This window comes from Nyctereutes procyonoides, unplaced genomic scaffold (genome assembly GCF_905146905.1).
Source record: "Nyctereutes procyonoides isolate TBG_1078 unplaced genomic scaffold, NYPRO_anot_genome, whole genome shotgun sequence".
NCBI lineage: Eukaryota > Metazoa > Chordata > Mammalia > Carnivora > Canidae > Nyctereutes > Nyctereutes procyonoides.
The window spans coordinates 6126244-6152244 of record NW_026575021.1 but is presented as its reverse complement, the minus strand read 5'-3'; positions in this window follow the sequence as shown (position 1 = coordinate 6152244).

The following is a 26001-nucleotide window of genomic DNA, read 5'->3' as shown; positions in this document are numbered from 1 at the left end:
TCTTTTTTAAGATTTATTTATTTAGGGGATCCCTGGGTGGCGCAGCGGTTTGGCGCCTGCCTTTGGCCCAGGGCGCGATCCTGGAGACCCAGGATCGAGTCCCACATCGGGCTCCCAGTGCATGGAGCCTGCTTCTCCCTCTGCCTGTGTTTCTGCCTCTCTCTCTCTCTCTGTGACTATCATAAATAAATAAATTTTTTAAAAAGATTTATTTATTTATTTTAGAGAGAGCTCATGTCCCTGGGGGAAAAGGTACAAGCAGGGGCAGAGGGAGAGGGAGAGAGAAACCCAAGCTGACTCCCCACTGAATGCAGAGCCCCATTCTGGAGCTTGACCTCACAATCCTGAGATCAGACCAGAGCCAAAACTAACAAACACTTAACTGACTGTGCTGCCCAGGCACCCCACCACATTCACTTTATAATTCACTATCTCTGTAGATACATGCCTATGCATGCATATTTATGCATCATTATTTTTTATCAACCATTTGAGAGTAAATGTCACATTCCTTTATCTCATACTGTGATTACATGAGCTTTTGAAGGACAACATTTCATATAAAACCTTTGGTAAGAAAAAAATAAAAACCTTTGGTAAGGATGCCTCAGCAGTTGAGCATCTGCCTTCGGCTTAGGGCGTGATCCTGGAATCCCGGGGTTGAGTCTCACATTGGGCTTCCTGCTTGGAGCCTGCTTCTCCCTCTGCCTGTGTCTCTGCCTCTCTCTCTCTGTGTCTCTCATGAATAAATAAATAAAAGCTTTAAAAAAAATGTACCTTTGGTATATTACTTTTATCTAATCTATAGTCTCTAATCCCGTTTTGTGAATCATCTCAGTAATGTCCTTTATAATGTTATTTTTCCCACTAGTTCCAGACACAGTTCAGGAAGACATTTAGTTGAATTTAGTTGTCATGTCTGTTTAGTCTCTTTTAATGTGGAATAGTCAGTGTTACATAGCATTGATATTTTTAAAAGAATACAGGTCAGTTATTAGAGTGTTCTTCAGTTTGGGTTTCCTTTTGAGTACAACCTGGTTTTACATTCCCATAAGTGATTTATGACCTTTTCAGGTTATCACAAAATTTCTGTCTGCCTCTGGTAGTGATATTAATTTCAATTATCCAGTCTAGGTTTGTCCAGTTTCTTTACCATATACTCTTTTGCTCCTTGCAACTACTAAACAGTCTGTGAAGAGACACTTTTAAACCATGAAAATATCTAGAAATTTCATAATATTTATCTTCTGTACAGTTTGTAGTTTCCACTTAGATCTTCTCTTGGATTTTTCTTTGATACAAAGTTATTATAAAGAGAGCTTTCAAATTCCAGATCTTAGGGTGTAAAATATAACTCCTGTTTTTTATAACTCCTGTTTTCCTGTTTTTTATTCTTATTTTGTGATGTGTTTTCATTTTGTTTTGTTTTTGTTTGTTTGTTTTGTGATGTGTTTTAATTCAGAATATTTTCAATTAAAAAATTATCCTTTTAAATTGCTGGGATAGTTCAAAACTTGAAAGATACAAAGAATATACAGTGAAATCTCTCACCAGCTACCCAGTTCTCTTGCAGTAATCAATGTTACAAGTTTCTCTGTGTCCTTCTAGAGCTAGTCTCTGCATATAAAGCAAAAACATATAGGGACTCCTGGGTGGCTCAGTGGTGGAGGTCTTCCTTTGGCTCAGGGCGTGGTCCTGGAGTCCTGGGATCAAATCCCGCATCAGGCTCTTCACAGGGAGTCTCTATCTCCCTCTACCTATGTCTCTGCCTCTCTCTCTGTCTCTCATGAATAAATAAAGTCTTTAGAAAAATTTTATATCCCCCACCCACACAAATTAACTTTTGTCTGTACTTGCACCACTGTCCTGCATTAGGCTTTTTTCACTTAACAAATATCCTGGAGCTCATTAAATATTAGCTTCCTTATTCATTCTGATGGCTGCATACTATTTTTTTAAGGATATTATTTTTAAATAATTTCTACAACCAATGTGGGACTCGAACTCACAACCTCAAGATTAAGGGTCACATGTTCTATCAACTGAACCAGCCAAGCAGCCCCTGATGGCTGTATACTACTGCATTGCATACATGTACTATTATTTTTTTTTAATTTTTATTTATTTATGATAGTCACACAGAAAGAGAGAGAGGCAGAGACACAGGCAGAGGGAGAAGCAGGCTCCATGCACGGGGAGCCCGACGTGGGATTCGATCCCGGGTCTCCAGGATCACGCCCTGGGCCAAAGGCAGGCGCTAAACCGCTGCGCCACCCAGGGTTCCCCATGTACTATTATTTATTCAACTAGCCCTCTTGACTTTTAGGTTGTTTCCATCCTTTAGTCTTTGTATAAACTGTGGTGCAGAATAACCATATACATACACTGGTACATATGCAACTGTATCTATAATATAAATTCCTGAATATGGTATATCTGAGTCAAAAAATATGTAATTTTGTACTGCAATTTTGATAAATGTTGCCAATGTACACTTCATCAAGATTCCACAGAGATTGTACCAATTTACAGGGAATGGGTCTTAGCACAGTTGTTCCTTTATGCAGTAGCTGTAAGAAAGGAAATTTGAAAATGGTATCAATCCAAGAAGATTGTAAAGGAGTTGCTTTTCCAAAAATGATACATACATTCCATTTTGCAAAATATAATTCTTAGGATTCAAAAAACTTACTTTATAGATAAGGCTGGAATTTAAGCTTAATTCATATACTTGTAAAAATTGTTGTTTCTCCCAATCCGAAGATTTGCTATTTAGCCTAATTTTTTACTTTAATGATGTGCATATTTCCAAGTCTGCTTTAAACAACTGAGTACAAACTCAGGAAGGTAGCAAATAGTTCAGCTGTTTTACAGACATGAGCCTGGCAAAGGGGAAAAGGAAAAAGGGCTCTCAACTGAACCTCTCCTGCAGGCTTGTACTGTCCCTCAGGCATTTTCCTTGCCCAAATAAGAAGGAAAATTATTTTCCAGTCTTAAATTGAATGCCAAAATTATTCTTGGAATTGTTCCCTTAATCTGTCAGTTTCATTTTTCCCATGGAGGCGTGATCAGGGTGGCCAACCCTTCCCAGTCAGAATCAGGGTGGGAATTTGATTGCTCCCACAGACAGCTACTTTGGAAAAACTCCTTGCGAGGTGATTTTAAGAAGTGACTACAAACATCAGAGAGCTAGTCCTGGGATCTGAAGCACTAACTGTACAGGTAACTTCTGTCTTTCTACAGTGTAGTGGCTAATAGAGACAAAAAGGAATTAATCATTTCCAGGAAAGGAAAGACTGAGAAATCAAATTCCAGGTGCTTCAGTGTTGATCTCTAGCTCATTTCTTAAATTCTTCATTTTCTTTTCTTTTCTATTTTTTCTTTAAAGATTTTATTTATTTATGCATGAGAGACAGAGAGAGACAGAGACATAGGCAAAGGGAGAAGCAGGCTTCCTGCGGGGAACCCGATCCAGAACTTGATCCTAGAACATTGCGATCACCACCTGAGCCGTAGGAAGACACTCAACCACTGAGCCACCCAGATGCCCCAATTTCTTCATTTTCATTCTCTTTCCCAGTTTGGTTGAGTCAAGAATCTGGGTTTTGGAGCCAGAGCCACCTCAGCTCACAACTCATATCCAAGCTTTGTCTTTTGTTGTCCATGGGACCACAGGTGAGTTAGTTAGCTTCCCAGAGACAAAGGGTCCTCAACAATAAATCTGGAGTCTTGCTACCTTCCTTGCAAAGTCAACGTGAGGATTACTGGAAGTCAAGTGCATGGGCACAGTGCCTAGCACAGTCCTGACAAACAACTCTCCATAGATGTTTATTTCTTTCCTATTATCCCCTTTCTAACCTCCCTGACCAGTGACCTGAAACTCATTCTTTCAGAGCTTATAGTCTTGACCAGTACTAAATTAGAAGAGAAACATTATAGTAAGGCAATTTGTGGAAACACCAGGCTTTGCCTGGGCCAAAATAGAATTTGAAAAATAAAAAAAAATATCCATTTCTTTCTAGATGATAAGATTTTGAATTCTTGGGAATGTATTTGGGACTGTTGACAGCCATATTTTTAGAAAATCCATACCTTTGGGGGCAACCCTGGCAGGTTTTGTAATCAAGTCAGAACTATAGCTTAGGGATTCCTGAGTGACTCAGTGGTTGAGAGTCTGCCTTCAGCTCAGGGCGTGATCCCGGGGTCCAGGGATCAAGTCCCACATCGGGCTCCCTGCATGGAGCCTGCTTCTCCCTCTGCCTATGTCTCTGCTTCTCTCTCTCTGTCTCTCATGAATAAATAAATAAAATATTTAAAAAAAAACCCTATAGCTTATATTAAACATTTTACAATCTTGTAAGGCAATTTAGATACAAATCGGAGTTTTTACAAAAATCAAGTTCAAGTTTCTCCTTTCTTTCCTCTCCCCAGGGAATGTAAAAGATAGCTTTCAAGAATAGGAATGGTTTTATCATGGATGGATTCTTTGGATATTCTCTGAAACCAATGGTTTCCAGATTTCATCAATACAAATATACAGGGATCCCTGGGTGGCGCAGCGGTTTGGCGCCTGCCTTTGGCCCAGGGAGCGATCCTGGAGACCTGGGATCGAATCCCACATCGGGCTCCCGGTGCATGGAGCCTGCTTCTCCCTCTGCCTGTGTCTCTGCCTCTCTCTCTCTCTGTGACTATCATAAATAAATAAAAAAAAATACAAATATACAGTAATGAATTATGTTACTCTAAACTCTTTATTTCCAGATATCTAACAGGGACCAACTTATTCAACCACAGTGGCAAAGATAGGCTAGCTCTTCAGCAGAACTGTTTCCTTCTCCTCCTAGGCCTGCAGCTAGATTATACTTCCCAGCTGCCCTTACACTTAATATAAGTGGAATATGGTCAAAAGTGATATGGAATACTTCCAAGTGTGGCCCATTACAGCTCCCATGTCTCATTGTCTGTGCCCTTGAACCCTCCCAACTGAAGGAATGGAGATGACTCCCAAGGCAACCTTGGAAGCCACACTTTTAATATGGAAGGATCCTGGGCAGCCCCGGTGGTGCAGTGGTTTGGCGTCGCCTCCAGCCCGGGGTCTGATCCTGGAGACCCGGGATCGAGTCCCCCGTCAGGCTCCCTGCATGGAGCCTGCTTCTCCCTCTGCCTGTGTCTCTGCCTCTCTCTCTGTGTGTCTCTATGAATAAATAAATAAAATCTTTAAAAAAAATATGGAGGAATCCTACTCAGAGGAGAAAAATCTAATGAGGAACATCTGCATTAGACTATTTTGTGAGTAAGAAATAAGCTTTTTTGTATTAAGCCAGTGAGATTTTGAGGGATTTATCTCATGTAAATAGGAGCTAGTATTACCAATATAGTCTTAAAAACATAATGTCAGATGCTTGGGTGGCTCAGCGGTTTGATGCCTGCCTTTGGCCCAGGGCATGATCTTGGAGTGCTGGGATCGAGTCCCACATTGGGCTCCCTGCATGGAACCTTCTTCTCCCTCTGCCTATGTCTCTCTCTCTCTCTCTCTCTCTCTTTCTTTCTCTCTCTCTCTCTCTCTGTCTCTCATGAATAAATAAATAAAACCTTTTTAAAAAAATTTTCATCTCAAAGTCTTTAAAATGTCTTTATACCAGTTTCCTTCTCTCCCTCCCTCCCTTCCTTCTTTTCTCTCTTCTCTTTTCTCCTTCCTTCCTTCCTTCCTTCCTTCCTTCCTTCCTTCCCTCCTTCCCTCCTTCCCTCCTTCCCTCCCTCCTTCCCCAGTGAGTATCCAGTATACTCTAGCTCTATTCTAGGCACTGGGGATGTTGGGTAAACAAGACAACAAATCTTTACCCTTGTGAAGCTCACTTTATAATGGAGAAGACAAGCAATAAGCAAGTAAATAATATGGTTTCAAGTATTGATAATTGCTTAGAAGAAAACTAAATAATAATAAGAGGAGTGGGAGAGTGGGAAGCAGGATCTTTAGACAAGGGTAGGGAAGGCTTTCTGGGGAAGTGGAATTGAGCAGAGACCTGAATGATACAAAGAAGTTAATCATACAAAAATCCAAAGGGACAAAGATCTTAATTATTTCTCTAAAAGCAGTGATTTGTAGGAGGGGAAAAAAACACAGTGCAAAAAGAAAAACTCAAATGACTCAACTTAGTCAACCCCCAGATTCATGTGTTCCTAACCTGATCTTGTCCTTGACCAAGAATCTTTAACATCTTCAGGAAGCTCTTTCTTCCGTTCTTGGCTGACTAGTTTCATACTTCACAGATCTTCAATTTGAAGTCTGTCCATGTATTCAGGCAACTCAGAAAATAAAGTAATATGTCAGGCTGTATCTTTCGACATTTCTTTTTCTTTCTTTCTTTCTTTCTTTCTTTCTTTCTTTCTTTCTTTCTTTCTTTCTTTCTTTCTTTCTTTCTTTCTTTCTCTTTTTTTTTTAGAGTGGGGAGGGGCAGAGAGAGCCTGAAGCAGGCTCCACGCCCAGCATGGAGCCGATGTGGGGCTTGATCTCAAGACCCTGAGATCATGACCTGAGCCAAAATTGAGTCAGTTGCATAACTGCCTAAGCCACCCAGACACCCCAATCCTCAGACATTTCCAACCCAGCTAAGTGAGCTCAACTGTGGAAACCCCAGCAGGTTATGTAACTCTCCAGTTCTTAATCACCTCATCTCTCAAAATGGAGAGAGTCCTAGTAATTAAGTTACCTCATAGATTTTTTTCTGATAATAAATGAGACTGTACATGTAAAATGCTAGCACAGAGTAAGTGCTAAAGAAGTATTTTTAAGGGGGCACCTGGTTGGCTCAGTCAGTAGAGCATACGACTCTTGATAACAGGGTCCTGAGTTCAAACCCCTGTTGGGCATAGAACTTGCTAAAAAAGGAAAGAAAGAAAGAGAGAAAGAAAGAAAATAAATTTTTAAGTTTAAATTAACCACTGCTTGGTTATTCAAAGCCTATCAAATCCCCAAGTCCATGTTCTTAAAACACCAAGATATTTCTGTCTTCTTTAGGGTCATATCCCAATTCAATCGTAATCTGAAAGGAAAGAATAATATTCCCCACAGCCTTCATAGGCAGGAACAGCCTATGCAGTTGGCTCTGATATTCAGGAGGCTTTGTGTTGGGAACATTTAGTTATAAACCCAAGATACTCATCTGGCTGAGACAAGATCACCACCGGTCGCTGTCCCATATATCTCCATAGGCCACCATTTATATAGAACTGTGAGTTGTAATCTGTGGGTTGGGAAATGAATTTGTAGGTCATGGCCAGCATCTTTAAAATTTTTTATTGAAGTATAACCTATAAGCAGAAAAGTGAATACATCAAAAGAATAGAGCTCAACAAAATTTTTACAGAATGGACACACCCATATAGCCAGCCTTACTTGAAGAAACAGAATATTGCTGGCATCACAGAAACGTTCCTCAAATGCCTTCCTAGTCACTACCTCCCTCCAAAGCTAACCAGTAGCCTGATTTCTAGCACTAGGGATAAGTTTTGCCTTTTAAAAAATTTTTTTATTATTTTTAGGTAATCTCCACACCCAATGTAGGGCTCAAACTCAAAACCCCAAGCTCAGGAGTCACTCTACTGACTAAGCCAGTCAAGCACTCCCAAGTTTTGTCTTTTTTGAAGTTTCGTACAGATAAAATCATATGGTATGTATTATTTTGTATTTGACTTCTTTTGCTCAACATTATTATTTGTGAAATTCATCGATTTTGTTGTATGTATCAAAAGTTCTCATTGCCCTAGAATATTCTATTATAATGAATATACTGCAATTTATGATTCTGCTCTTAGTAGACATTTGGGTTGTTTTCAGATTTTGGCCATTATGGGTAGTGGTATAAAAGAATGGCTATTTATCATGCTCACAGATTCTGTGAGTCAAGAATTTGGAAAAGGTATGGGGGGGATGGCTTATCTCTGCTCCAGTGAGGTCTGAGGCTCTGGCTGAAAAGCTCAGTGGTTGGAGGTGAATTGACAGTGGGGTGGGCCCATGTCTGGCACCTGGGTTGAGAGAACCCTAAAGACTAAGTAGGTCAGTTAGGTCATCTTAGTGGATTCTTCTAGTCGGTTGGCTTCCTTACAGGAAGGTGACCTCAAGGCAGTTGGACCTCTTACAAGATAGCTCAGAGTTCCAAACATGAGTGTCCCCGGGAACAAGGTTTTTTCTGATAGAGCAGAGGAAAAACTCTTTTTCCTCCACCCATCTTAGTTGATTGGCTGGGTCCTATAAATTAGATTGACAAAAAACCAGATCAACAAGAGAAAAACAGTTTACTAACATGTGCATTGCACATGTACACAAGGGACACTCTGTGATGAGTGACACAGAGGGCGGTTAGAACTTGGGCTTGTATAGCATCTTAACCAAACAATAACAAATTTTATAAAAATGATAAGGCAGATGAATAGGACTTCAAGTTTTTAGGATGGGAATTATATGTGGGAAGGGAACTATATGGCGGAACTAATGGGAGATAAGCCTCCGTTAGAAGGTTTGTTACAGGGATCCCTGGGTGGCGCAGCGGTTTGGCGCCTGCCTTTGGCCCAGGGCGCGATCCTGGAGACCCGGGATCGAATCCCATATCGGGCTCCCGGTGCATGGAGCCTGCTTCTCACTCTGCCTCTCTCTCTCTCTGTGTGACTATCGTAAAATAAAAATAAAAAAAAATTAAAAAAAAAAAAAAAGATTCTTTAAAAAAAAAAAAAAAAAAAGAAGGTTTGTTACAGGGATGCCTGGCTGGCTCAGCGCTTATGAGTCTACCTTTGACTCAGGGTATGATCCTGGAGACCTAGGATCGAGTCCCACATCAGACTCCCTGTATGGAGCCTGCTTCTCCCTCTGCCTGTGTCTCTGCCTCTCTCTGTGTATCTCTCTCATGAATAGAATAAAATCTTAAAAAAATAATAAATTTTTTAAAAAGGTTTGTTATGTAGATTCCTCTAGTGCCATCTCTGGGCTGATAAGATCTACAGTTGTATCTGGCGATTAATTTCTGTCCTTCCTGGTAGAGAGGAGAGGGGGGACAACTTTACAAACTATACCCTGCATTTAGGCACCCGGGGGAGGCAGAGAGCTTTTCTTACATATGTTTTTTCTCAATTGCCTTCAGCTCAAAAGAATCCTAATGCCCAAATGGCATATTTTTGGGTGGTGTTTTCTTCTACCCTCTGACTTAACTTTGCATGTGACTTAACACAGCATTACTTCCACACCATTTTATTTGTTGCAAATGAGTCACAAGCTTAGTTTCAAAGGATAGAAACACAGATCCTACTCTTCCTAGTGAAGAGTCTCTCGGTTACATTGTAGGAAAGGATAGGAGATAGGAGATACTGTTTGCAATCTTTTTGGAATATACAAATATGCCCTGGTTGGGCATAAGACCATTCTTAGACATTTTTCATGGCCATATGAACATTTCTGTGGGATAGGTACTTTGGAGTGCAATTGCTAAATTGAAATCTGTAGATATGCCTAACTTTATTAGACAATGCCAAATAGTTGTGGGTTTTTTTGTGTGTGCCAACTTATAGTCCCATAAATGATTTATGAAAGTTCCAGTTACTCCATTAGCTTACTAACAATTGGCATTGTTTTTCTCAGTTTAGCCATTTGACGGGGTTTACAGTAGCATTGCATTGTGGTTTAAATTTGCATTTCTCTGATGACTAATGAAGTTAAGGACCTTTTCATATGGCTATTTGTTTATGGGCTAGTTGAGTATCTTCTTTTGTGAAGTGCCTGTTCAGAGGGCCAGTATATTTTTTCAAATGGAACAGAATAGAAAATATCAGAGTAGATTGTAGATAGCATAAGGAGGTATTTTTTCCTGAAACATTTGCTTAGTTTTATATATTGTAGTGGATGCTTTGGTATACTACCCAATGACCTGCTACAGGGGTAAGACACATATTCCCCAGCTCCCAGGTATGTAGCTTACTGCTGACCAAGGACTCAAAATGAGTCTCTCCCCAGAAATTGCCCTTAGTTTGAGGGAACTGAATCACCCAGAGTTAAGATCCTTCCCCAGGGAAAGCCCACATCCAATGGCTGGTCAACTTGGAAGGTGAATACAAAGGTCTAGCCCTCCTAGCGATACCAATTTATCCTGGTTTGCCTAGAACTTTCCTAACTTTAGAACTGAAAGTCTTGTATTCTGGGAACCTGCTCAGACCTAGACAAAATGGGATGGCTGGCCACCATACTTTTGCCACAATTTGGAACACCACTGATGAGCCTACTTCAGAACCCTCTGTAGAATCAAATGAAGCTTCACCCAGGGGCAAGGGCATCACAATTCAACTTCTCCCTCTGCCCAGTCCTGCATCCTTTGTTCTTTCACAGGTGCTGATTCCAGAGTACACGCCGATAAACAAGTTACTTGCAGTTCTCTATCCAGAATCTGCTTTCCTGGTAACCCAAAGTACTGTATACATGTAGTAGGTCCTAATAATAAAATTCCTTTTCGTTCAGGGCATCGAGGTCAAAAAGATATGGAAGCCACTGTTAGAATAGAATCATTACCATTGTCTACTCAAGACTCCTCTCTTCCATTAGTGATTACATTCTTGTTCTTTTGGGGAAGTACAACTCCTCTGACTCAAGTCAGGAGTTCTTGTGGGCACCTCTAATTTAAATACCCCATCCTTTGCCAACGCTTAACCACTATCACAGGATTGGCCCTAGGCCTCAATCCAGAATCCTCTCCTAGAATCTCTCTCTTCAGCATTAGAGAAAAAGATTCTATTCCTGGGTCAGTCTCTTCCACTACAATACCAAACCAGAGGCCAGAGGCCATCTAGCTCATTCACAGGCAGAGGAGTAGGAAAGATATGGAGAAAGGGATTCCTGTGACATTATAGTCTGGTTCAGGAGAGCCCTGAGACCCATTTGCACCTCTACACCTCCCTGGTTCTCCTCCATCTGGGTTTCTGCCATTTGCAGCCAGAAAGATCCTGACTAGTCCATAGGCTTTTGAGAAGAGCAGATTATGATCATTCATCAGACAGATAATCAACAGCTGTACTGCTATCTAATTATTTTTCAATCTTCTATTTCTCTGTCTTCCCTTATTTTGCCATGTCTTCTCTGCTTAATCAAGTCAAACCCATCCTTCAAGATGTTTGAAAGCCCCTTGCCCAGTGAAGTCAAACTTTCCTGCCACTCCCAGTTTACATGTAAGCAGAACCCATACATTATGGAGCTCTTGCAACTATTAAGCAGAAAGCTGTTGCTGTGCTAAATGAAAGTCCAAAGATGGAACAGGTGTTTGAGTATGCAGTGGGAGAGGCTCACCCATGGACAGATAGTAACCAAATTGAGATGGCAAGTGCAATGATAGAGATATTAGCCTCTAGGAGGGGAAGTGTGTGGCAGCTGGCCTCCAGGATGGTCTCCAGGGATGCCAACCTCGTGGTATATATATTCTGTGTAGTCCCCTTCTGCTCTAGATCAGGGTTTATCTCTGTAATCAATAGAATATATCAGAGTAAAAAAAAAAAAGAATGTATCAGAGTAATGGTGTGTGAGGTTGGCAATTTTTTTTAAAGGCCAGATAATAAATATTTTAAGTTTGCAGGCCATGTGGTCTCTATTTTAACTACTCAATACTGTCACTGAACCATTAAAGCAACCAATAAGTAAATACCTGAGTATAGCTGTAGTCCAATAAAACTTTATTTATAAAAACAGGTGGCAGCTGGCTTTATTGGCCACTTGTAGCTTGCCAACTCCTGGTCTAGGTCATAAAGGACATTGCAGCTTTTGACTTGCTGTTTTGGGTCACTTGCTTTGGGGGAAGTTGATTTGCATGTCTTAAGGACATTTGGGTCCTACAGAAAGCTCCACCTGATGAGGAATGAAGGCCTCTGCCAAAAGCTGGCACCAAGCAGGCCAGTCATATGAGTGGGCCGTCTTCTAAGTGGATTCTTTAGCCCCATCAAGCCTTCTGATGAGTCTATAGCCCCAGCTACATCTTGACCACAACTTCATGAAAGACCTTAAGACAGAAGCAGCCAGCAAAGGTGCTCCAAATTTTCTGAAATTATCTGAGCTAATTAGTGTTTGCTAATTTGTTTTAAAACCACTAAGTTTTAGGGTGCCTCGGTGGCTCAGTAGTTGAACATCTGCCTTCGACTCAGGTGGTGATCCTAGGGTCCTGGGATCGAGTCCCGCATCAGGCTCCCTGCAGGGAGTCTGCTTCTTCCTCTGCCTGAGTCTCTGGCTCTGTGTCTCTCATGGATAAGTAAATAAAATCTTAAAAAAAAAAAAAAAAAACACTAAGTTTTGATTTAGTGCAGAAATAGAAAATACTGAGATTTGTCTCCCTCTGACTCCTGAGATAAGCATTAAGAAACAAGAAGCTAGGGCCACCTGGCTGGCTCAGTTGGTGGAGCATGCAATGCTTGATCTCAGTCTTGTCAACGTTGGGTGTGGAGATTACTTAATAATAAAACAATCTTAAAAGGAAAGAAAGAAACCATAAGCTATAGCATAGGTTCTTGTTAAGTCATTTGCTGAAGTTACAAATACATAAATATAAACTCATTGTAAAAGATTTCAGACAATGTAGCAGTACAGAGACTAAACAAGAAAATCGCCCTGTATTGGGGCAACTGGGTGACTCAGTCAGTTAAGCTTCTGTCTTTGGCTCAGGTCATGATCTCAGAGTCCTGGGTCGAGCCCCACATCCAGTCCGGCTCCCTGCTCAGCAGGGGAGTCTGCTTCTCCCTCTCCCCCTCTGCCCCTCCCCCTTACTTGTTCTCTCTCTCTCAAATGAAAGAATGAAATCTTTAAAAAAAAAGAAAATCTCCCTGTATCAACTCCCTACCCTCCTCAGCCTCACATCCACTGCCCTTAGAGGAAGTATTGACGTTTGTTTTTTGTATAATCTTTTGGCCCCTTTCTTTTTTCCTTTCCCTACCCCCCTTTTAGCTCCTTTCTTATAGCAAGAATACCTAATGGCTTTTTCCTTTTTTATTTCCTCAGCGCCTTGTGTATCCTCTAGGGTTTGTTTCATTCTCCTTGGCCTTAATGGTTTGTTGTTTTCCACAAGGACTGCTTCATGGGTGTGTAATTTGTGCAGTGAATGGGACCCTGCAATTAGAAAGGCTCTGTGTTTGATTTAATGCTCTGTTGTCACTTTCTAAAAGTCCTAAAAAAAATTTTTTTTAAGAAGGGGCCCCAGCATTTTCATTTTATCCTGGGCCTGGTTTTTATTTATTTATTTATTTATTTAAAATTTTTTTTTCTTAATTTTATTTATTCATGAGAGACACACACACACACACACAGAGGCAGAGACACAGGCAGAGGGAGAAGCAGGCTCCATGCAGGGAGCCCGACGTGGGACTCGAACCGGGGTCTCCAGGATCAGGCCCTGGGCTGAAGGCAGGCGCTAAACTGCTGAGCCACCAGGGCTGCCCTGGGCCTGGTTTTTAGATTTATCTTCCCCAAGATTATGAAGACAGGGGCCGAGGGCTGCAATCCTGTTATGGACATCTTTGAATTTCCCATCATAGCACCTTGAGAATGCCCACAGTAAACATTTGTTAATATGAAGGGGAAATTTCTTATCTCTAAAGGGCTTTTTTTTTTCTTGTTTTTGTTTTGTTTGGAGAAACAAAAGTCATACACAGATATCTTTAATAATTATCAACAAACACAGAATAATCCAGAGCTTTTATTATTATGGTTCAGTCTCATTTTCCCTCTGATTTTTGCATGTTACTCTGAGCTTCATTTGTCCCGTGCAAGGAACAAAGGAAGAATACTGTTCTCTGTTTCTCATTCAGAGAGATCTGTAAACACATTCTTAAGAAGCGACAATTTTAGCTCCTTGCAGCTTGAAAGTTCTGTGTTTCAAAAATATCTGTTCTCAAAGAAGGACTGTGAAACCAGGCATAAAGAAATGCATATTTTCAAGCACGCTCAGTAGAAGCAAATGAATATATATAATGGAGCATATGACTCTGACATTTTACAATTTTCATCTGCACATGCTTCAGTCAATTATTCTTCTGGTCATTTCAGGTGTTCAGTGTTCCTCAAATTTCAGTCATGGAAAGATTTACCATGACTTCTTCAAAAGGATATATTAGATTTCTGGTTATTCTGGTTACCTTTTTCAAACAGGTTATTATTTTTTTTATATTTTATTTATTTATTTATTCATGAGAGACACAGGCAGCGGGAGAAGCAGGCTCCATGCAGGGAGCCTGACATGGGACTTGATCCCAGGACTCCAGGATTGCACCCTGGGCCAAAGGCAGGTGCCAAACCACTGAGCCACCCAGGGATCCCTCAAACAAGTTATTTAGGTCAGGATGAGCACTGGGTGTTTTTCTGTATGTTGGTAAATTGAACACCAATAAAAATTAATTAAAAAAATAAAAATTCATCAAAAAAAAACAAGTTATTTAAAATCAAATTCCCTACTTTTACTGATTTATATTTGGAGGTAGTTCAGGCCTTTCTTTAAGCATGTTCCCCAAATATTAAGAGAAAATTTCCCTTGATTTTTATATCACTACTTAAAGTTTTTTATGCTTTTAAGAGTGTATGTTCAATGATTTTTTGAAGTTTTTATTTAAATTCCAGTTAGGGGGCAGCCCTGGTGGTGCAGCAGTTTAGTGCCGCCTGCAGCCCAGGGTGTGATCCTGGAGACCTGGGATCGAGTCCCACATCGGGCTCCCTGCATGGGGCCTGCTTCTCCCTCTGCCTGTGTCTCTGCCTCTCTCTCTCTCTCATTCTGTGTCTCTCATGAATAAATAAAAAATAAAATCTTAAAAAAAAAAACCTTAAAAAAATAAAATAAAATAAATTCCAGTTAGGTAAGGTGAAGTGTAACATTAGTTTCAGGTGTACAATTCAGTGGTTTCCATGATTATTTTTAAGTGGAGTAAATAACAAGTTCAGAAAAGTAAAATAGTAAAAATTAATAAAATAATAGTTATATCTTAACGTTTAAAGTAAAATATTTTTTAATCATTCATTTGTCAAAAAAATAAAAAATAATAAAAAAATAAAAAAATAAAAAAAAATCATTCATTTGTCAAATATCTATGAAGTTTCTACTATGTGCCTGGCATTCAGTTAGAGAATACTACAGACAAGTTCTCTGCATTCTGAAGGTTGCATTATGGTGTGAGAACAAAACCATCAACAGAAATAAGTTGGGATAACTAATAACAGAATGTTTAATTTTAGCTACTAATGTGTAGTAAGAAGAAAAATACAAATCCGGGGAGGGGGGCACCTGGCTGGCTCAATCAGAGGAGCATGTGACTCTTGATCTCAGGGTCATAAGTTCAAGCCCCACATTGGGTGTAGGGCTTACTAAAAAAAATTGTAATAAAAAAATAATTAAAAATTAAACTTAATTTTAAAAAAATTATTTTTTAAGCTTTAAAAAATACAAATTTGGGTCTTTATTGATATGTAAGGATCTTTAGAGTATATTGTTAAGTGAAAAATGGAAATTGCAAAATATTACAGTATAGGAATCTCAATTTTAGGGATATGTAGGTATATTACCAAAAATAAATAATAATAATAACAAAATTGAGATGTATATACAGTAAAATATAAGTGTGTAAAATACTTTTTGAAATGGGAGAGGGCAGCCTGGGTGGCTCAGTGGTTTAGTGCCACCTTTGGCCAGGGGCATGATCCTGGAGACCCGGCTTCGAGTCCCACATTGGGCTCCCTGCAAGGAGTCTGCTTCTCCCTCTGCCTGTGTCTCTGCCTCTCTCTCTTTTCTCTCTGTTTCTCATGAATAAATAAATATTTAAAAAATAAAAAAATAATAATAAAAATGGGAGAGAGAGAGAGATCATTTGAATTTGGGATCTATTTCCCAATGTTAAGAACAAGAAAAATGCGGGAAGCTTAATTCTCTGGGACCTCAAAAACATTGGCTCTATCAGATTTTATGGCCAACTGGAGAGGAATTTTTCCTGATGGCCTGGAGCCAATACTGACAAATATAATTGACAGGGTGATAACTATTTTAAGGTGGCTGGTTTGTGTTAATGTGCTCCCCTGCCCATCTCTATGGACAGATTTTCATACAACAAAGCAATGCTTTACACGTAGTAGGTGCTGCAAGGCTATTTGCTGCAAGTGGGCAGGAAGGAATGTAGGACCATTACTGCACAATGGAAAACAGATGTGACTACTTCAGAAATGTAATTAAACAGCTTTTGAGTACTGGGAAGGAGTGTATTTGCAAACCAGGAAACACCCAACCCCAGGAAGCAGATGCTGGTATGGTTTTGGTCAAAACATCTTTTTCATAGAAAGCTTCTGTGTCTCATTTTAACTTTGGTGATGATCAGAATTTTTAATCTGCCTAGGGAGTTCAGTTCCAAAATGAGATTCTGAGTGACTGCCTCCATTCACAGCAAGCTGGATTTTGTGATAATTGCCTTTGATGTCTGTTCTTTGGCCTTTCTACCTCTCCTAACCCCTGTCGCTGTCAATTACCCGGGGAGGCTGCCCACAACAATGGAGACTATTGCCTCAGTGACAGTGGTATCAGCAGTGGTGGAGGCTGGAGGCAGTGCTGAAGGCTACATTGAGAGCCAAGGAAATTTCTAAGGGTTTGCTCACACCGAAATCCATGATTTTCCTTCCTTCAGTGTATGTTCACCATCATAGTTTGGGGTGGCAGCTCCATCTCCAATCTCCACTAGATCCCCCAACTGCCTCTGCTGTGGTCACAGTGATTCTTAATACTGCAAGGCTGCAACTGAGGCTGAGGACAGATAGGGAGAAGAGATCCTGCCTTAAGGAACTATCTCCCATAAACCATTTTTGCCTTCTACACTCAGCAATCTTTTTTGAAGGATTAAGATATTTTAGGCATGCCAGAGTAAGGAACTAATATTTATTGAGTAGTGACTGTGGGCCACAGGCTGTACAGATTTGTCTTAATCTTAGCACATTTAAGAGGTACTATCAGTGGGGTGCATGGTTGGGTTGGTTGGTTGAGCGTCCAACTCAGCTCCTGATCTCAGGGTCATGAGATGAAGTCCTGCATCAAGCTCCATGCTCAGTGGGGAGTCTGTTGGAGATTTAATATATATATATTAAAAAAAAAAAAAGAGGTACCGTCAGTCCTGCTTTACAGATGAGAAAAATGAGTTTCTCTTGGGGTTTAAACTTAGATCTGTTGAATCTAAAATTATATTGTTCTAGGGCACCTGGCTGGCTCAGTTGGTAGAGCATGCAGCACTTGATTTTGGGGTCATGAGTTTAAGCCCCACACTGGATGTAGAGATTGCTTAAATAAACTTAAAATAAATAAATAAAATAAAATAAAATAAAATAAAGTAAAATAAAATAATGTTCTTTCTACTATAAGGAGCTTTGAGGGAGTGGGGAAATGGGATTCAAGATAACTGGCTTGGGGCAGCCCGAGTGGCTCAGCAGTTTAGCACTGCCTTCCATCCAGGGTGTGATCCTGGAGACCCAGGATCAAGTCCCAGGTCGGGCTCCCTGCATGGAGCCTGCTTCTCTCTCTGCCTGTGTCTCTGCCTCTCTCTCTGTGTGTGTCTCTCATGAATAAATAAATAAAATCTTAAAGAAAAAAAAAAGATAACTGGCTTGTTTGGAGCAGTATGCTCAGTAAATGGCACCAGGACAGTGCTTCACAGGGATTGGCATAAAAATACCTAATCCGACTTAGTAGTTTATTTTATTTTATTTATATTTGTATTTATTTATTATTATTATTATTTTAAGTAGGCTCCACAAACCTGATCAAGACTTGAGCTGAGCTGAGAGTCAGATGCTTAATCAACTGAGCTATGCAGGTGCCCCCCCAACATATTAGTTTAATTACATTAGAGGAAAATGCTCACCTTTAAAGGATCCTGATTTAGGGGATAGAACTGAAATTTTAAGACTATTGAAAGTATTTCATTATGAATCTTTTTAAAAAAATATTTTATTTTTAAGTAATCTCTCTACCCAATGTGGGGCTCAAACTTACAACCCCAAGACCAAGAATCCTATGTTCTACCCATTGAGTCAGTCAGGTGCCCCCATTATGAACTTTTAAAAGAGTTTAACAGCTGTCTTGATTCTCAGACCACCAAACTTTGAGGATTAGTCAAGGACCGGAGGCTCCTTTTTCCATTCCTTTCTTTCCAGGTTTCCACTGTTGGCCATTTCCTTGTATGGTAAACTAAGGATGCCAGCCATACTGGATAAAGTTGTACTTTGGGCTCCCAAGATCTTTCCTAAATAGAAAAGAAGAAGAATAAAAAAAGAAGAAGAAGAATAGAAATAGCAAAAGATTTTTTTTTTTTAAGTGGCTACACTTGATTCTGGAAGGGAAAGAAAAAAGATATGGCAAAAGAAGCCATTTCATGTCTTCTATATGACCCATGTTCTTAAGATGACTTTGTCTCAGGACTGTGTCTAAAATAAGAAATTTGTCTTTTTCATATAGAAGTTCTACTTATCAATACAAAATTCCAACTCTGAAAAAAGTTGAGTACTTACGAAGGAGTTTAAACTCTGTAGCAAATTAAATAAAAATTAAAAAAAAAAAAAAGGGGATCCCTGGGTGGCGCAGCGGTTTGGCGCCTGCCTTTGGCCCAGGGCACAATCCTGGAGACCCGGGATCGAATCCCACGTCAGGCTCCCGGTGCATGGAGCCTGCTTCTCCCTCTGCCTGTGTCTCTGCCTCTCTCTCTCTCTCTCTGTGACTATCATAAATAAATAAAAATTAAAAAAAAAAAAACTCTGTAGCAATTCACTTGAATGGGGATGCTAAATATCACAACATTTATTTTGAACTTACAAATCTGATTTTGAGGAAAAAATCTGATTTTGGAAAAAAAATCTGATTTTAGAAAACATTTCTATGTTAGATTTAGTTTTAACTTGTCCTGCTTCTGTGCAAAAATCTCTTGGTTCCCTGAAATTTTCCTAAGTTCCTTTTACCTATTTTATAATAGTGCTTCTTAAATTTTAACGTGCATGGACAGCTTGTCAGAATGCAATTTCTGATTCAGTAGGTCTGGGATTCTGCATTTTTAACTAGCTCTCACGTGATGACAGTGTTATTGGTCCAAGGACTATACTCTGTGCAGCAAGATATTAGATTACAGAATTCTTAAACCCCAGTGCAAGCAGGTCTCAAAAGTAGGGAGTAAATGTATCAATAAAGGAAGAGTTTCCAATCTTAAACCAGGACTTGCTGAGAGCTTGACCATGGAGAAACATGCTTGGGTTTTAAACAAAAGGGACTTGGTCAGATTGGTTTACTATCACTCCTTTCTTATTAATTAAGCACTAAATTTTAGTCCCAGAATCAATAATGAAGGATAGTTGGGAGAAAGGCAGGCAGGAGCAAGGGGGCCTGCCCTAAGCAGAAACCACCCTTAAAACGATTTTACACTACCTGGAAGAAACCCTCTACCCTTTCCCAGTGATGGGTAGATGACAAAAATCTGATTCGATGACAAGTGCATGGAGGGTTAATCAGATTAAAACAGCCTGCCCACAAGCCCATAAAAACCCCTAGACTTAGTTAGAAACTGCGGTGGCAACCCTCTCAGATTCTCTCCCTCTCTGGGAGCTTTGTACTGTCACTCAATAAACTTTGCTTTACTATCATTTAATAAACTTTGCTTTGCTGCCCACCACTCTTCATCTGGTCTACCTCTTCATTCTTCAAAGCTTGTGACCAAGAACCATGGGCACCAAAGGAAAAGAAATCCCATGACATCAATATTAACACACAAGTCACCACTGGGGAAGGAAACCAAGTAATAGGACAACAAAGCCCTGGCCTAGTCTTTATCTCTTCCTGTCTCCCACTCTCCCTCAAAGCAATTTAAATGCAAGTTGAGAAATTTCATAAAGCGTAGGATAAGAGATACAGTCTTTGTTCAAGATATATATGGTCTCAAAGCTACAGACTCCCAGGCCTTTATAGTTTTGCAGAATACCTAAATCAATCAATCAATCAATCTTTAAAGAAGCTTTCTGGATTCTTCATCATCTGTTCTCTGATACTTTCTAAGCTACAATTTCTTTGTAAAATTCAGTACATCCTCTTTATAGGGTCATCATGAGGAAAAAAAGTGATATAGTCCAGGTGGTTTATACCTCAGCTCAATGAGACTCCTTCCTGGGCTCCTATTAGGCCAAGCAATGCCTCTGGGCTTCCACAACCCCAATGCATGCTTTGATCATGACCCTTTATACCTTGAATTTGTAAGTCTCTTTATTTTCTAACTTAAACTAGCTCCTTGAAAAAGATAATGAAAGTAACTTTTATTGAGCACTTACTATATGCCAGGCATATTCTAAACACTTTGCATCTCTACAACAGCCTTATCATATAGGTACTCTCCAGTGTACAGATGAAGAAACCGAGATTCATGTTATGGTAATTGCTGAAATTCATTAAGCTAGTTAGTGACAGGACTGGGATGTAAGCCTAGGCAATTGGGCTCTAGAACTCATATTCCATTCAAGTGGAAGCTTCCTGGGGTATTCCTCTCAATAATTCTATTTTATTTATTTAAGTTTATTTATTTATTTGAGGGAGAGACAAAGAGCATGAGTGGGGGGGAGGGGCGGAGGGGAAGGGAGAAGCAGACTCCCTGTTGAGCAGGGAGCCCGACATAGGGTTTGATCCCAGGACCCTGAGATCATGACCTAAGCTGAAGGCAGATACTTAACCAACTGAGCCACCCAGGCACCCCTCCTCTCAATAATTCTAACATAACACAGTGTGGTGTGTAGTAGGCATCCAATCTTGTTGGATTTCATACTGATGAAATCATCAGGATCCTGTTAGAAATGTAATTGTCAGGCACCTGCGTAGGTCAGTCAGTTAAGCATCTGGTTCTTGAGGGTTGTGGGATTGAGTCCATGAATGGGCTTCGAGCTCAGGGGGAAGTCTGCTTGAAGACACTCACCCTCTGTTTCTCCCCGGAATCATGCTCACATATTCTCTCTCTCTCTCTTAAATCAATCAATCAATCAATCAATCAATCAGTCTTAAAAAGGGAAATGTAATAAATGGTTGTAGAGTCTGGATCTCTGCCAGAAGTCTCAGGTTGATCTGTATTACAAGTTTTCCATTTGTGCTGTCTCCACAGCTTCAACTTCAGTTCATGCTTCAACCCATTTGAATCTAGCTAGCTAGGCCTCTGTCTCATCCCTCCACACAGAGTGACCTTCTCAAGTCACTGCCATCTTCCATGTTACCATATCTAATATATGCACTCTAGTCCCTGCTAACATCGCTACTTAGCAGCATTTTACCCTGATCAGCCCTCTGGTTTCTCTGACCCTAAGCTGTTTTTTCTCTCAAGTCCTCCTTTCCCTCTCCAGCGTCCTTTGCTACTTCTTCATCCTCCATGGGTCTCTAAATATCCCGGTTCCAAGCAGATGTTGCCTCAGGTGAACTGTCTTCATTTCTTTTCTCACTCCTTCTCCTCCTTCCTCAGCCCTCCGCATTTAGCCTCATAACTTTAAATACCTTCCTGAGGATGTTAATGACTTCCAAACTCATATTGTCAGCCTAGGCTCTTCCCTCAACTCTGAGCTCAGAACTTCCTTGACATCTCTACTGGCATGTGTCATGGACATTTCAAACCTCATGTGTTCAAAACTAAACTTGGTAGTACGGTAGATGCAGAAAAAATAAACCCTACAAGCTATGGAGATGAGGTGAGTCTCTCACTGAAAGGTCTTGTCACCATGACATTAACTACAAGGACGAAACTAAGTGATAAGGAAAATATCTACTAGTAACTTGCCCAAAATTAATATGGCTCCCAGACGTGTGTGTGTGTGTGTGTGTGTGTGTGTGTATGTGTGTGTGTGAGATTTAACTTATCAGTGAGGGAAACTAGGGAACTGGCAATGGTGAAGCCAGTTCAAAAACCCTTTGAAGAATAGAGATTCAAAAAAAAAAAAAAATTTTTTTTTTAAATGCTTGGGGTGCCTGGGTGGCTCAGTCAGTTAAGCAACTACCTTCGGCTCAGGTCATGATCTCAGGGTCTTGGGATGAGTCCCAGTTGGGACAATAAAGTCTGCCAAGGAAGACATTCTGAAATAAGTTTGCGAGGTAAGAGATAAAACTAGTTCACTTCCTATAGGGCAATAAGATTGGAGGTATCTTTTCTCCTGGGGAGAAATCATTTGCTTCTCTATCAGAGAATCTGCAAGTTAATCATATAACTTAATTTTAACTCTTCACCAAGTCTGGGCCTAATCAGTTGTAAATAGCATAGCAAAAGTGGTCATTTCCCTAGAGAATTAAATCATCCTTGGGCAGACTGGTTAAGATAGAACTCAAGTATGACACTAAAAGGATACACAGCCTTCTTTTTTGCCTATTTCCAAATTTCGGATCCTTTTTCTTAACAAATGTCAGAATCCTAACAAACTTTTTCCTTAAGCCACAGTTTATAATGGACATAGCCGGGGTGTTGACTTTAGAATTCATATTCCTTCCACCATACTCCACTGACACATGATATCTTTTATTTGGGAGGAGTGCTATAGAGATTTCCAGGCTCTAAGGCTTACAAGTGAATATCCATTACTAGGACCAAGTGTTCTTATAACTTGGAAGGTGCAATCTTATTTCTAGATTTCCTCAAAGCCTAGTCTGTTAGTCCCAATGAGTTCTCTGTCCTGAGAGACCTAGAAAGTACTTCGGGGTGATATTATTCATTTGCCAATGTATCTAATGTTTTCTTTTTTTTATACCTAATGTTTTCTTAATGTTATTTATATTTATGTACATGCCAGTCTCCTCAGGTAGATTATAAACCACTCAAAAGTAGGTATGTTTTCTAAAAATAATTTAAAAAAAAATGCTTGGAGTGCCTGGGTGGCTCAGTCAGTTAAGCATCTGCCTTCGGCTCAGGTCATGATCTTCAGGGTCTTGGGATGAGTCCCACACTGGGCTCCCTGCTCAGCTGCGAGTCTGCTTCTTCCTCTCCCTCTCCCTCTGCCATCCGCCAACTGCCACCCCCCCCTCCCCTTGTGCTCTCTCTCTTTAAAAAAAGAAGAAAAAAAAAGGAGACTTGTTTTCCTAATACATTGCTGTAGTAACAGCTCCTTTGATATGCTCTCTAATGCTCAGTAAGGGTTAGTGAGTAATAAAGCCATATGTAGGTGACAAAATGAATGCTAAAAAAAAAGTCAAGGAAAAAGAGAAATATTGTAAAGTAAAATAATTTGGAAAAACTTAATGGAAAAAGGGAATGTAGAATTCAACCAGAAGGAGGAATAGAATTTGTATTGATATACTAAGGCTATACTTAGCCCCAAGGAGAATTCCTACAAATGGGAATTTCCAGCGATGAGTACTGCACAAATTGTTGTTTCATGAGCAAATAATTTATTCATCCAACAGTTTATATTGAGTGTCTGCTCTGTGTTAATCTGTGTTATCACTTTGCATAAATCAGACATGACCCTCACCTTCCTGGAGATATATATTATAATACTGAGAAAAATTAATACTAATTGCTGTACAGAGAATTTAATTACTACTGGGATGTTATACTTAAATAGAAAGTTTACTTGAAAAAAATAACATCCAACAATGTACCTCACCAGAACTCCTCAAAATTCAAAGTTATCAAAAATAAGGAAAGTCTGAGAAACTGTCATAGCCTAAGGAGATATGATGACTAAATGTAATGTGGTATTCTGCATAGGTTGCTGGAACAGAAAAGGACGTTAGGTAAAAACTAAAAAAAATCTAAATAAACTATGGACTTTATTTTTTTTTTTTTTAGATTTTATTTATTTATTCATGAGAGACACAGAGAGGGGGGCAGAGACAGGCAGAGGGAGAAGCAGGCTCCATGCAGGGAGCCCACCCGATGTAGGACTCAATCCCGGGACTCCGGGATCACGACCTGAGCCAAAAGCAGACGCTCTACCGCTGAGCCACCCAGGCATCCCATAAACTATTGACTTTAATTAATAATAATGTATTGAGAGTAATGAACACATATTGGTTCATTAACTATAACAAATGTGTCATTTTATTTTTTTAAGATTTTATTTTATTTTATTTGAGAGGAAGAAAGTAAGCATGAGAGAGAGAGCAGGAGCAGGTGGGAGAGGGAGAGGGAGAAGGAGGCTCCCCGGTGAGCAGGGAGTCCAATGTGGGACTTGATCCCAGGACCCTGGGATCATGACCTGAGCGAATGGCAAACACTTAACCAACTGAAGCAACCAGGTGCCCCAGAAATGCACCATTTTAATATAATATTGTCAAAAGCACACTATGATGGCACACATGAGTTGTGTCTTTCCATACTATCAGCTTTATTTAATCGTAAAGCAAGCTTAATATAGTTGTAAAGCAGGTTTAGGATTCTAAGCTCAAATGACATTTCACTACGGGTTTAACTTGGCTTCAGGGGCGCCTGGCTGACTCAGCCATTAGAGCATGCGACTCTTGATCTTGGGGTTGTAAGTTCAAGCCCCATGTTGGGTATAGAGATTACTTAAACATTTTTTAAATAATTTTTTTAAAAAATCTTAAACTTGGCTTCATACATGTCACACAAAGCAAAGCACAGTCCAAAGTTCCACAACAAAGATACAACAAGGAATAGGAAGTTAGCCAATGCAAAATAGGTCTGTGAGCACATAGTTAAGATGAGGACTCAGTCCGGTTCGGGTCAGCTCTTGGCACATGCTGATTATTATAGTCAAGTCATGTAGAATCTGTGATGTTCAGAGATCAGTTGGGTGGAGACTTTGGTGGCAGTTGCTTTTTTGATGTGGTCAAACCTGAGGGAGGTCAGTGCCTGAAGAGTCTGAAAGTTTACAGAAGTCCTCCCACTGAAAGGAGTTTAATCAGTCTTGGGCCTTTGCAGGCCTCTTCTGGTTCTGCTAGTTTATCAGTTCTGAATATCGTTGGTCTTTGCTGTTTCCAGCAATATCTGGTCTTAGCTGCATTGTCCTTGGCTGCTTACCTCACTATTTGATGTGTGTGACTCCATCTTTTCTCCACGTAGATGTTAACAACAGGGGAAACTGTGTGTTGGGGATGTTAAAAAAAGACAACAAAAAAACAAAAAACAATATTCAACCAAGTAAATCTGAAGATCTAATTGGCTTTATTAAGGGATTCACAAATTGGGCAGCATCCCATCTGGCAAGTAGAAAGGAGTTCTGAGGGGGGTTGTGCAAAATAGAAAGTTTTTATAGGAAGGAGGGTAGGGAAAGAAAACTATTAGTAAAAGAAAAGAAAGAATTGTTCCAGGCAAGATTACCTTCCCTTTCAGGGTGGTGGGGGAGATGGCAGGGGATCTTGGATTACCTCATTGTTCTTTTCGGGGGCAAAAAGGGCCCCCATATGACAGATTACCTCACTGGCACTTATCAGAAAATTCCTGATTGACAGGTTAAGACTGTATTTTTTCCAGAGGAAGTTGAAATTGCAATTAGGTTGGGATTAAGCCCCAGTTTGGCGATTTGGCCTGACCCAAGTGATGCCATTTGGGCCTGTGGTTTTCTTTTTAGCAGGAGAGAAAGTCTATAGGAACTGTGTACTATCTGCTCAATTTTTTGGTAAATCTAAAACAGTTCTAAAAAGATAATATCTAGAAGTTAAAAAAAAAAAAGGTTTTCACCGTAAATAAAAACAAAAATTATTTGTGATAAACACCAAGAAGGCAAAGAACTGAGTATTTGTTGTTAGAGTTCCTAAAGGTCACAAGAAAATGTTTTTCTGAAGAAATCACATACAAGCTGAGACTTGAAGTTCGAAAAGGAGTCGGCTAAGAAAAGAGGAAGTCAGGATCCTTCTAGGCAGAGGCCACAGGGAATTCTAAGACTGTGAGAAAGTTAAAAGCGAGGTCAGTGTGGCTGCGGCAAGAACGCTAGACATTAATGATAAGATGGGGCTGTGACTACCCTAAATAGACCTTGGATACCAAGTCAAGAATTTAAAAATTTATTCTAAAGCC